Consider the following 12,818-nt stretch of genomic DNA (forward strand, 5'->3'; position numbering starts at 1 on the left):
TCATGTACACTTACCTGGGGCAAGTATGGCTCTTTCCTGCAACTATGTACCCAATTAGTTATTCTTATCAAACCCAAATCTAGACTCCCGCCCTCCTACTCCCTTCTTGGCCTTACCTTGTTTGTTTCCATTAACTGATAACCAGCAGGATCAGGATCTCAGCCTGTCCCCAAGTGTAGTGTGCGTGCTGGACTGGAAGGTTGGGATGACATTACCCTGGACACCGTGCAAAAGGCAACTGCCTCTGTCCGTGACCTCCTGCACAAGGCAGTACAATGCCCCGGTTATCGAACTGAGAAGGGCCAGCTAGAGTTGTAGTGGGGAAGAGGGCAGTTGAGGCCTGGGAGATGCCCTGCAATGCTGGGCTGTGCACACTGGGTTATTGTTGCAGGGTTGCTTCTGTAGACACTGCTTTGTCACTGTAGGATCATTCACACCGGGTTATTATTGCAGGGTTGGTTACAGGCACTGGGCTAAACCTGCTAGTTTTGAACTGGGGGGGTGGCAAAAAGTTGAAGGCTAGAAGGGACCCCCACATCATCTAATCTGACCTCATGTATAGCGTAGGACACCAACAGCACCCAGCAACTACACACAAAGCCCAACAGTCAGAATCAGACCAAAGTGGTACAGCCCATAGGAGACTAGACTATTATGTGCCACAGGCAGAGAATAGGAGGGACTGAGGTGCACCCATGCCAGAGGCCCCCACAGAGGCAGGGAGATGTTTAAGTGAGATATACCCAGATAATCCTGACAAATGATCCGCACAGCCCTGCATGAGTACTGGGGCTGTGCACAAGGTGATTACTGGAGAGCTCTTTGTGAGTGCTGCTTTGGAGTGTAGGGTTGCGGGCTGGGTAACACATACTTCCAGGTGTGGAGTTCTTTAGGAGGGCTGCTTTGTTACTGGCACTGCTGGGAGTTTCCTAACTCAAAGCAATGCACTTCCGCTCGAAAAATATCCCACTCTGCCCTTGCCTCACCCTGGGACTTGCACAGGCCCGCATCTCTCATTCCAGCTCCCCCTTCCCCACCCGCACTGGAGCATAGAAGGGGCCCACAGAAATCACCTGAGGATTTCCTGCCCAAAAAACCACCATCTGAAACTTCCATTTCCAACCAACTGCTGTGGGGACAGTGCAAGCCTCTGCAGTCTGGGGAATTGCTGCTATTTCTTATAAGAAGGGGCTGGGCTATGATACCATGTGCCAGAAGGGGATGTAGGGTGTTGCCCACACCTGACTCTGTCTAGCAGTCTAAGCAGGAAACTGCAGCTAGGACATGACACTCAGCCAGGGAGGGAAGGAAATTCTATTGCAAATTACTAGTTCCAAAGGGTGAACACTTACAGATCCTTGATCACTTTCCTCACAGAGACACACACAATAGACATGAGTGCATTTGCATTGTGCACCTGAGTGACATGATGACACTTTGGTCAAGCTGGGGGGAGGGGTACCATGTCGACTGTGACATCATCTCTCCTGCAAGAGGGATGGGAAGGACTCACCAAGAAACGTGATAGAAAGGGCACTCCAGCATGCTCTCCTGCTCTATGTCCCCTTCTCAAGATCTGATGAAGTGAGCTGTAGCTCACGAAAGCTTATGCTCAAATAAATTGGTTAGTCTCTAAGGTGCCAAAAGTACTCCTTTTCTTTTTGTGAATACAGACTAACATGGCTGTTACTCTGAAACCTGTCATAGAGGGAATCAGCTGTTTCCATCATCAATTGCTTTAGTGACTTGGTCACCCATGGACCCATGTCTTCCAACAGTTCACACTGGTGGAAAGTCCAATCTGTGGGACCATGAACTATTGCAAAATCTTTCTGGGAGTTGGTGAGAGGAATTTGCTTGTGCTGTTACTTTCCTGCAGCATGTCCCTTCAGTTTGCATTGCAGAGATGTCATGAAGCACACTGGCCATTAGAGGACACTAGAATTCCGCTCAGCCAGACTTCATTGGCTCTAGTGCTGTGCTATGTTTGATACTTGCAACAAAAACTTCACACCTTTAAATGGACAACTCGCCTCCTTTGGAGTTCCACAACAAACTTAGAGCTCAGCCCCAGTCTGTGGGAGGGTCACTGAGGCTTCTGGACCAGGAGCCTGGGTGGTCTTGGATGGTTTCTGAAATCATACAAAAGTCATGACTTTTAACATGAAATTGGGTGAAATTCAGCTGTTTGGTTTAGTGATGTAAGGTTTATTTGAACCTAAAAGCCCAAAGCATAATTTTGGGGTGTAACCTAAAGTGCTTGGAATATTCCATGAGCTGCTGTGCCATGAAACTGGTGAAATTATATGTTAAATGAGAGTAAGGTTTAATTTCCCTTCAGCCTTGAGTCAGGCTGGGTGTGAGTCACACAGACAGCACATCCCGGTTTGTGGAGGTGCAGCAGGAAGTCACCAACCCCTGGTTCCAGGGGCTCATCAGGTTAAAATATGGCAAGGAGCAAAGGGCACTGGGAAAATCCCAGAGGCTGCAGGATGCTTGGAGCTTCCTTCCCATTGCTGAAACTCCAGCTTCATGGCCTGTGTCCACCAAACACATGTGCACACCCAGCCCCATGGCTGGCTCCCACACGTCACTGCAAGAAGTACAGAACCCTCCAGGGTTAGGACTTCATATGCGTCCCTCTACCAATCACACAGGCTAAGAAGATTGTGCTAGGGGAACCCACTCCTGTTCTCTCCTCAGGTGCTCAGTGAACCAGCTCCATGCCAGAGAGGAAGGGAGAAGAAAAAGGGATGAAGGGAAGAAGACAGTGAGAGATGCCCCAAAAATGCAATGCCACTTAAAAATACTATCACTAGATGTTCCCAGTACCTTTCTTATACTGGAAAAGCTATTCTTCCAAAACCAGGGCTGCAGGCCTGACAAACTGCTGACAAAATGACCTGACAGTGGCAACACCAGGCTGCTAAATTTCTCTCAGAGAAACATTTGAACTGGACATACTGCTAGTGGGCCATCAGGTCTGTCCCTCCTTCTTCTGGGCAGGATTGATTTCGTTATCCACAAACTACCCTGTGAACTGGATGCCTCTCTCAGTATGAAACATCTCTAGGAACAGTGATTCCACAGCCTCTATGAGGAGCTTATTTTGTCATCCAAACTCTTGGTAGAGTTTGAAAGCTAACATCAACTCTTCCTGCTGCAGGTGTAGCCCACTGCTCCTGCCACAGACTTGGGGACTAGTGAGAAGCCCTGCTTCCTGTCCTCTTTGGAATATCCTTCCCATGTTTGTAGACATTAATCATGTCTTCTGTCACCTGTTCTCTGGGTTGTGATGTGGTTGGCATGATGTGGGCATCGGACGTGCCTATCCCTGTCTTCCCATACTCTGCTGCTCCACTCTGTTCTCTGAGCAGACCAGAGACTGAAATCTCCAAGAGTCTATCTCTTAGGAGCATTCAGAGAGCACTTCTTTTAGGCAGAGAAATAATATATAACAGTGTAGGCCAGAAATATATGAGCAACTGTCTCTGCCCCATGTCTTGCCAAAATTGCTGAGGTCGGCTGGGTTTTCCTTGCTCTCTTTTCCAAGGCTGTGTCTGAATCAGACCTTCTCAAACCCAGGACCCAATCTATGGGTCTCCCTTCCTTAGCATACCCACCAGCACCTCTCTGGGGTAGGTTTCAAGGCTATGTACATGGCCTTTTCATTCAGGCTCAGCCACCATTACCATCTTGGTCTTCCCTGTTAGCTCTTTCTGAATTTCATTTTCCTTCTGCCTATATTCTCCAGTTTGGTTCCGTGGCTGCTTCTCCCTGAACCACTGAGCCCAGCCCTGTTTTGATCATTGCTGTTTTACTCAATGTGTAGTGATGTGTGCTAGATATATAAGAAGGTACCAGGGACTCAGATGAGTGGGCAGGGCCAAGCTGGAGAGCAAGGGTTTGGAGACTCTCACAGTAGCATTGGGTCTGAACATCTCCTTCAGAGCAGCCACTAACCTTAGTGCTATGCACAGATGTCCAAAGATGCCACACTTTTCTGGAAGGCTCTTTCATACCTTGCCATTGAAGCCTGAGGGGACCCACCACTGTGGCTACACAGGGGAGTGGGTGGCTGGTAAGAAGGGGGGCTGGGCTATGCTAAAGGAGCAGCTGTGTTTACTTTCCATCTGCTAGACGGAACAACAGGAGATTTTTTTTCTGTGTCTCTGTGTGTCCTTAACCAGCCAGAAACATTCTTGTAAACATCCTGCTGCTCTGGCACGGAGAGGAGAGCTCTGTGGTGGAGAAGGCGTCCTCCTGCTGCTCCTCTCTGTACAAGGCTGCTTGCTGTTAGAACAACAAACACTTACCTTCTTATGGCCCAGTGACATGAGAGTATATGGGCTTCCCAACCAGAGAGCCCTGATCCCCTTACCCCTGTGGAATTCTCCTATTCCCCAAGCCTGACTTCAGTGATGATGGGGTCGGGTGCAACTGAGCAGGAGACAGAGGCTGGGAATTATGGGAGCTTCTGAGGCTAGTGGGCCTACTTTAGCTGGTTAATGCAATCCCATCATAATGGGCTTGGTGGTGTTGTGCATCACTGTGCATTTCCCCTGGGGAACACAGAGACTCAATCAAACGGGGAGCTACCCACTTAACTTTTTATCTACTGTGCATAAGGCAGGCTCGACTGAATCAAGACAGATGCTGTTAACTGCTGCTATTTATAGTGGGTGCCTCAGGGGAAAAGATGCCCACACCCAGCAATGTGGGTCATTAGAACTGGGAAGGAAAAGGCCCTGGCTAGGTAGACAGCAGTAAAAGTTGTCATAGAGATTGCAAAGCAAAGCTTCCTACTCCCCCAGTCATTGCACAACAGGCAGGCATGTGCCTCTCCATTCAAAGACTCCATGGCCTGATGGATTGAACTGCTCCCAACATGCGGGGTGCATAACATGCTAACAGTGGGGCAGGTATAAAAGGGCACCCACTGCTGGGAACCCCTTTGTAAAAACAGTCCTGTAGCACTCTGCCAACTCCTGCTTAGGACAAAGAACACAGACTTCTCATCACATGTGGGGAGCTGGCTGGCAACTCAGCAGCTTCTGGCTGACCCTGCCAGTGATACTCAGTACCCTCTGGCTGTGCCCCCGATTATACGCAGTACCTGCTGGCTGTGCCTCCAATTATAGTCAGTACCTGCTGGCTGGACCCCCGGTTATACTCAGTTCCCACTGGCTGTACCCCTGGTTATACTCAGTACCTGCTGGCTGTGTCCCCGGTTATACTGAGTATCTGCTGGCTGTGCCCCCAATTATACTCATTACCTGCTGGTTGTACCCTGGTTATACTCAGTACCTGCTGGCTGACCCTGCTAGAGATACTCAGCCCTTACTAAGACATGCTGATTGCACTGGGGGATTGTGTCATCTGGCAGATTCCTGGCTGATGAGGGTAGGGAGCTAGGGATATCAATAGCAATGCCTGCAGGGTTAGTTGGGGTGTACAGAGGAAAATATGTGCTGAGGCCAAAAGCTACATAATTCTCAATCTCCTCCTTGGGGCAGGAAGGAAGAGCAAGAAAGTGCTATTAATGGAGATACAAATCTCTGTAGAACCTGGGGTTCCTTTTTGTTTCTCCAGTGAAAAAAGGAGTGGGGAGGGATTTTTATCATCCAGACACTATTTAACATTAAAGGAAAGGGAGGGGAAGGGAAGCAGTGGGACAGGAGTCCCCATACAGCAGAGAGAAACAAGTCTGCTGCCAGAACTGCGTTGGAGGCTTTTTTAAATGACTTGATAAATCCTGTTCTCTCTTCCTCTACCTCATTGTTGAGGGTGATTTATGGGGAGTTCTTGCCAATCCCCCATGACTGACAGTGGCTTTCTGCTGGGAAAGCTAGAGGGTCAGGGCAAGACTGCAGGGGACAGTTCTCTATACCAGTGCTGGGCTATTGTGCTATCAGCCAGGATTCTAATAATCATCTAATCACACATACAGAACAGCCAAATGGATCACTCCCTTGCTGGTTTAGAAGGATTTCTATTACAATCTGTTGTCCCCTATTATTGATAGAGTGGCTGCTACATGCCCCCTTTCATAGCTGTGTCCCCACAGTTTACCTTGGTGTGGGCATGACCTGCACCAGTTGAAACGAGAGAAGATGGCTGGAATGCTGGTGGTGTGGCTGGATGAATGCAGTCCCTCGCTCCACAAGGATTGTTGAGCTCTGATGCTGTGGCTGTGCGGGATGCAAAGGAGAGGTCCTTAGCACACACCACAGACTCTGCCAAGTCTTAGTCAGCAAATTGTTCTGAGTTGTGGCCAGCCTGATTAATCCAGGCTGTCTCTGGTGGGATGTTGATTTCAGTGCCTTCTGCTGTGAGGAAATTTCTAGCTATTACGTAGAGGAAATTATTCAGGTTCAGGTTGAAATATCTGTGTCCAGGGTAGCAGGGTAATATTGCGATGGGATGAACATGAGAGCTTTTCTGCTTGAATGTCAGCCTGTGTCACTTCTGGAAGTGTTGAGTGAACTTTGGACCCAAAGCTATGATTCAGAGCCATGTCCCTCCTGGCTGGTGTAGGGCCAGTCAGGAAGCACTGGGCCTATGGTTAGTTGACACTGTCATTGACTCTTTTGAGGACAGGATGCCTCTGACTGTGAAGGAAGTTTTCCTTAGCTTTTTGAGCTTGAGACTCTGGTCAACTATTGAGTCACTTTAAATCTTCCTTTCTGGGTAAGGTGACTTGGAAGGTCTCATAGCATTGAGATGCCTCATCTCCTTGAACTTTCTCAGCTTGGAAACAGATGTCAGTATTGCACAGAACCCAAACTTGTTGCCTCAGTCAACAACCTCCTTCTGGAAATGGATGAAGAGCAGGTGCCAGGCTGATCTTAAGCCTATCAGCTGCCTTTGATACCATTGATCAAAAGATGCTGATGTATCCCTTGTAGTTCTGTGCAAGAGTGGAGTGGATATCTTTAGGGGGCTCAATGACTGAATGGTACTTTGGTGTGGGGTGCTGCAGATTTCAGCCTTGTCATCCCCTTTGTTCAATGACTACATGGGGGGCTAGCAAGGAAGCATTATCTATCTATGTGGCTTAAAATGTGCTGACGATACCCTGTGGTAATGCTGCTGCTGCTGCAGTGAATGGAGGTGCTGGAGCTTCCTTGGTTTAAATGGGAGGTAACGGCAGACACACCATTCTCTGGGCGGGTGCCTATCTATGGCACCCATTCCTTTTTGTCTGAAATAGCTCAAATCTGCTATGACCTTCAGGGCAGGCTGCAAGGCCCATCTACTTTAGCCGGGGGGAGTGTATGTGGAGGGCCTCAGTGGGGCTTGTGGCGGAATGAGGCATTGCTTTGTTTGTTCTGTTCTGATGACTCTGACTGGCTTTTGATGAGGAGTCAGGCTGATGGGGTGTTTTTCCTGTGTTTTACAATTTCCTGTGTGGTATTTTAGTGGACACGAGGGTCCCTAGCACTACAGAAAGGCACTTTTTGGTTTTAGAAATGGCAGTACGTAAATAATTAATTAATTGTATATTGACATAATCCAACCCCTCCTCCCAGCTGCTTTACTAATTCTCTCTCCGTAATCCCCAGTCCTTGCCTTCCCAGCTCAAGGCAACCTAGTTTAAGCCAAGCATGATATATTTTTAACAGGGGCTGTTAATTAGTGAGACCCCAGCCTGCTGTGCTCTGCTTCCATGCAGACCGGGCCCAGACTTTAAGAAGCAGCATGTCACGGAGGTGGTAGTTCATTTTCTTAGTCAGAACAGAGACTCCTAGGTCCCTAGGAGCCCTGCCGCTTTAAACTCTTCATTAAAAGATGGCTTCTTTTAGAGAGAGGCATTTTACTTGGTTCAGTGGAAAAAGACCTGAGGAGAGAATCTTCAGGAGACTAGAGAAATGAAAGAGAAGTAGAGAAAGCTTGTTACAGGCAGAGAGAAAAGTAACCATGACCAGGTCTTTTCTTTTAAAGAAGGTGAATTTGCTAGCGGTTAGCGCAAAGGATTAGATGAGAGTCAAGACCCTTGGGTCCTATTCCAGTTCTGCCACTGACTCGTTGTGTGACCTTGAGCAAGTCTCTTCACTTCTCTGTGCCTGTTTCCCCAGCTGTAAAATAGGGATAAGAATAACAGCACTCAACAGCACTTTTCCACAGTAGGGTTCAAAGCACTTTACAAAGAAATAGTATTATCCCTATTTTATAGAGGGGGAAACGGAGGCATAGAACAGTGAAGTGAATTGTCCACTGTCAACCAGCAGAGCTGGGAATAGAACCAAGGTCTCCTAAATCCCAGTCCCATACACTAGTCTGCAAGGTATATTACCCACCTCACAGTGGAGGAAGGGGGCTGTGAGGTTTAGTTCATTGTTTGCAAAGGACTCTGAGCCCTTCACATGGAAGGCACGGTGGGCTTGCAGAGTGTTATTATTAATCCTGTCCTGGCTGTTTCAAACTATTGCCCTAAATTGCCAAGCTCTAGTTTGCTCAAACCTCAGGGCACCCTATTGTCCAGGTGAAAGGCACCCTATTGTCCAGGGTCTGAAGGAGGAGTTAGCTAAGGCTCAGCACCTGACAGGTGCTCATATTCCAGCCCACAAACTGAGTGAATATGCCAATGCCCTCCTGGGTATTGCTTATCAGTAGGTATCTGGTGGGAGCTTTTATCCCCTCAGTATCCTGAGCTTCTTCACTGGCTCTCTGTAAAGGCCCAGAGTGCACCTGAATCCCGGCCTTGTGTAATGCAGAGGGCAGTGCTGCCACCTGGTATCTGCCAAAAGGTTCCAGGTCCAGCGGCAGTGCTAAGGTTCTTGTCGTCCTGGACTTGACCTGGATCAGCTGGTTGGTTCAGGATTATACTCTGACATTACACTATGGGCCAGATGGGCAACCACACCCAGCATCATGACCACACAAAGGTCAGGAGAGAGGCTGAGGTCTGAATACAGGGGTGGATAACGTCTGGAATGGCAAACAGCCCCCCATCTCTCAAAGCAGAAAGATGTAGGGATCACTGAGAGGCCAAGCCTCCTGTGGAGAGAACTTCCAGCCCAAAGCCCAGCAGGTTGGTTTTCAAGGCAATTAGGATGAATCTATTAACTCCCGTGAGTCACAACTGAGGGTGTTGACCATTTGAAAATCTGGCCCTGGCACCACGCCAGGCATTGTGACTCCTGTGGAGTTCAAAGTTTGTGCAGGTGTCAGTGACCTGCAGCCTTCCCCCTGCTCTCGAAAGCCTTTGGGGAGTGATTTCAGAGTAGCAGCTGTGTTAATCTGTATTCGCAAAAAGAAAAGGAGTACTTCTGGCACCTTAGAGACTAACAAATTTATTTGAGCATAAGCTTTCGTGAGCTACAGCATCCAATGAAGTGAAGCTCACGAAAGCTTATGCTCAAATAAATTTGTTAGTTTCTAAGGTGCCACAAGTCCTCCTTTTCTTTTTGGGGAGTGAGTGTGCTCAATGTTATTGCTCATGAAAGGACCCAAGAGTGGAACCTAAGGCTTGAGAGACAATATGTAGCAGGCTATGGGTGAACTCCCTCCCACAGAAACCAACTAGTGCATCTCAGACTGAACATGTGGCTATTTCCCCCTCCCCATGATCTGCCAACGTGTCTTTAATCTGGATTTATAGAACATTGCATATTCCAGGCCTGTCTTTATCCTCCCCTAGCTCTGTTGATGCACCTCCCCCCCCCCCACTATTCTACCCCTGAGAGAGAGAATGGTGCAGTATTTTTTTGCCACTTTGTCTTGGAACGAAGACATTGTGAGGTTTATAATTCCAACAATGTGGCTCTGAGCTAGGGAGATCTGACAGGTCTCTGATTAATGGACTTGCCAAGCTTAACAAAAACTATCACCTTCCCTCCCTGCTCCATTCCTTCCCCTGTTAGTGCAGAAAAGCTCAGTTGCTCTAATCATGCTGGTATAAATTACAGTGATGAATGGGGGCTTGGCCCCAGGCACCTTTTGAGGGAGTAGAGTGAAATGAATCACAGGGAATGGTTCATACACTCTGTTTACACGGGGTGCTGATGGGCCATGTGTTATACTGACTGGTGTCAGGGCTTATTTATGAGGCTTCTTCATCTTCAGAATTCGAGGTGGTGGCTCTGGCAGAAGATTTCCAAAGGGTGCAAGAGCTAAGAAGATGGAATGGCTTGCAGGCCTGAAGAGAGCATCTCTCTATCTCACTGTCTCTCTTGCCAGCCAGGGGTCACCTATCAAACTTTGATCTATGTGTAATATAGAGTCAATTTACTGATCTATATTTCCTGCTTATCTCTGTCTGCATGGTCAAGCACTGCTCTTAAATAGCATGGAGGGTCAGAAAAGTGGTGGAGAAGACCAGGAAGGTCCCACTGATAGGTGGGACAAAATACCCTTCAATATGTAGGCATGAAGAGAGCAGTTAGGGCTCAGGTGGGACCTCCAGATGAAGCCTGACCCTAGGAGAGGCACTCTTAAATGAGGCTGTTTGTGCCTATGGGTATTCGAGGGTAGACCGATGGTTTGTTTGCCTCTTATTTAGTAAACCAATACATTAAGAGCATTTGTTTAGCACCTGGACCCTCATGTTTCTATTATTTAGCTGATATGTTCATTTCCTTGGGCTTTTCTTAATCACAAAAAGAAACATTTCATGAAGGGATTCATATTTGCATATTCATTGTGCTGCATTGTGGTCAGATTGTCTCATTTGGACCTGAATCAGTCCCAATGGCCATCTATGAGAAACTCTGGCACATGAGGCTCTTCCTCTGAAATCAGGTACTTGCTTACGAGACAATCCAGTGGAAAGGGAAACCTGGGGATACTTTGGTTTGCTACCATTCAAATGGGGCCAATCCAGTGTCAATCCAAATCTGTGGGAAACCTCAGATTTGACACAGTTCCCTGCTGAAGCCTTCCTTGGGTTGAATGATTCCAGCTGCTTTTGGAGGAGTCCTATCTTAACGGTTCAGAAGAAAACAACGTATCTCCAAAATATTGAAAGGCCCAAGTTTATCCACAGGACTCTACAGCTGACCACTGAAGAAGGAGGTCCCTCGCTGCTGAGAAAGAGCAGGAAACATCAGAAGGCTATGACAATGCCTTTATTTCCCAGGTGTGAGCATCTGGCACAGGGTACTGCCTAAGAGACAGGACACATTTGCTAAATTCCAAACCATTAACAGACATGTATTGGGAACATAGCAACAAAGGCAAAACTGTGGGGTGGGGGTGATGGGTCTATCATAGGTCTGCTTCCAGGTGATGCCCCTTGGCACTACTATTGCCAGAGCTGCTCCTGGGAATGTGTGAGACACGCAGTCGCACATGGTATTACTGGGACTTCTCCTTCTGGAATCCAGACTAAGATCACCATACTCATTTCACAGAAAGCATGTGGTAGGAACTTCTTGTCATTACTGAGCTGAGCTAGCTTTGAACCAACAACCTTGACACAAAAGGCTGTATTATCACTTTCCTAGTGCTCTGAGAAACCCATTCCTGCTGCTGAAGAGTTCAGAAGCAGTCTACAAGATTATTAAATGCACATCCCCAAGCATAGACATGTCAGTGCCTCACGTTTTCCTGTGCATGGTGATAGTCACCCCATGATGCCAAGCCATGACCTCCATTAGTTTGGAAACAAGTCCCACGATTACCTTCTTTGGTTTCAGACCCCAGATCTAACATCTCACACATGAGCTAGAACATTTACAGCACCTGGTGGCTAGCAACATATTCCAGGTTGCTTCCCCTCAGAGCTGCTCCACTTCTGCTGCTCATTGCTTAGGTTTCAGGCCTGGCTTCTCTGCAGTTGCCTCCTACCTCTGCTGGAGGAAACTTGACTCACCTTTCATTGTGCTGAGACCTTCAAACACAGACTCCACCTGGACTGTAGTTAACGGTCTGCCCCTGCTCAGTGCTGTTGAGCGACTGGCAATGACATTGGGTGACTTTCCAGCACTGGAAGCCAGCACCCTTCAGCGCCTCTGTCCTCCCTCTTCAGCCTCTTCTTGCTAGGAACCCGCCCCCAGTGCAAGTTACTGGAGTCCATCACTGCCCCTTTGGGTTCTAGCCACATGTTGCAGGGCCCCTGCATTCCTTTTGGAGCTGTGCATCTTGTAGCTGTCACTGGCATTTAGGCTGTGAGATGGGGACACCAATGCCTCTGACAGCTGCTGGCTGGTGAATGTGCTGACTCCAGCACAATGGAGACCTTAGTGGCATGTTCTGCACACATTAATGTCCCACTCTGGCGGCGGGGGTGGACTGTAGTCTTGGGAGAGACACCAGATCATACATTTGTTTTTAAACAAACAGTGGGACTGGCTATTTCGATAAGGAGTTGGTGGGTGCTTTTTTCTGGGCCTTTCCCCCTTCGTACCAGGCCTCCAGGGCAAACATTCCAGGCATATTTGTCATGGTCGGCTCAATACTGCATCCTTAAAAAAATGCCAATAAAAAGAAAATCCGGTTCTTCCACTGTTCCCTTTATCTTCTCTTTTACTGTTAAGCTTTTAATTCCGGCTCTGAGCCACATTAACTCTTCAGAGGGAGGCATGAAAATAAGCAACAGAAGCCAACCTGAGACCCTGGGGAAAGGTGTGTGAGTGCATAGAGCTGTCCCAGGGCATTGTGTGGTGGTGGGGAGGGACAGATTGCACTGTTGCATATACACAGTGTATATCCCTGGACACATCTCACTGGCGTAGCTTCGGCCTTAATGGGACACAAAATGCCCCTGGCAATCACAAGCATGAGCTCTCTTAGGTTGGGAAGTTGATGTGCTTAAGCAGGTGTGCAATTTATTCTGGGACCTAGTGCCTCCAATGGTGTTGCAGGCTTCCTGGAAA

At 48.0% G+C, this 12,818-nt stretch overlaps 1 long non-coding RNA gene across 1 annotated transcript; it reads right to left on the bottom strand.

Moving 5' to 3' along the window:
• Positions 1-1,306: 1,306 nt before the first annotated feature.
• On the bottom strand, positions 1,307-12,204 carry LOC311526774. Its single transcript, XR_014713128.1, has 3 exons — positions 11,816-12,204; positions 6,073-6,191; positions 1,307-2,132 (listed from the first exon to the last, which is right to left on the bottom strand). It is a non-coding gene; the product is annotated as an uncharacterized lncRNA (long non-coding RNA).
• Positions 12,205-12,818: the final 614 nt, after the last annotated feature.

Source organism: Lepidochelys olivacea (genome assembly GCF_965140295.1).
Source record: "Lepidochelys olivacea isolate rLepOli2 genome assembly, chromosome: 9".
Taxonomy (NCBI): domain Eukaryota; kingdom Metazoa; phylum Chordata; order Testudines; family Cheloniidae; genus Lepidochelys; species Lepidochelys olivacea.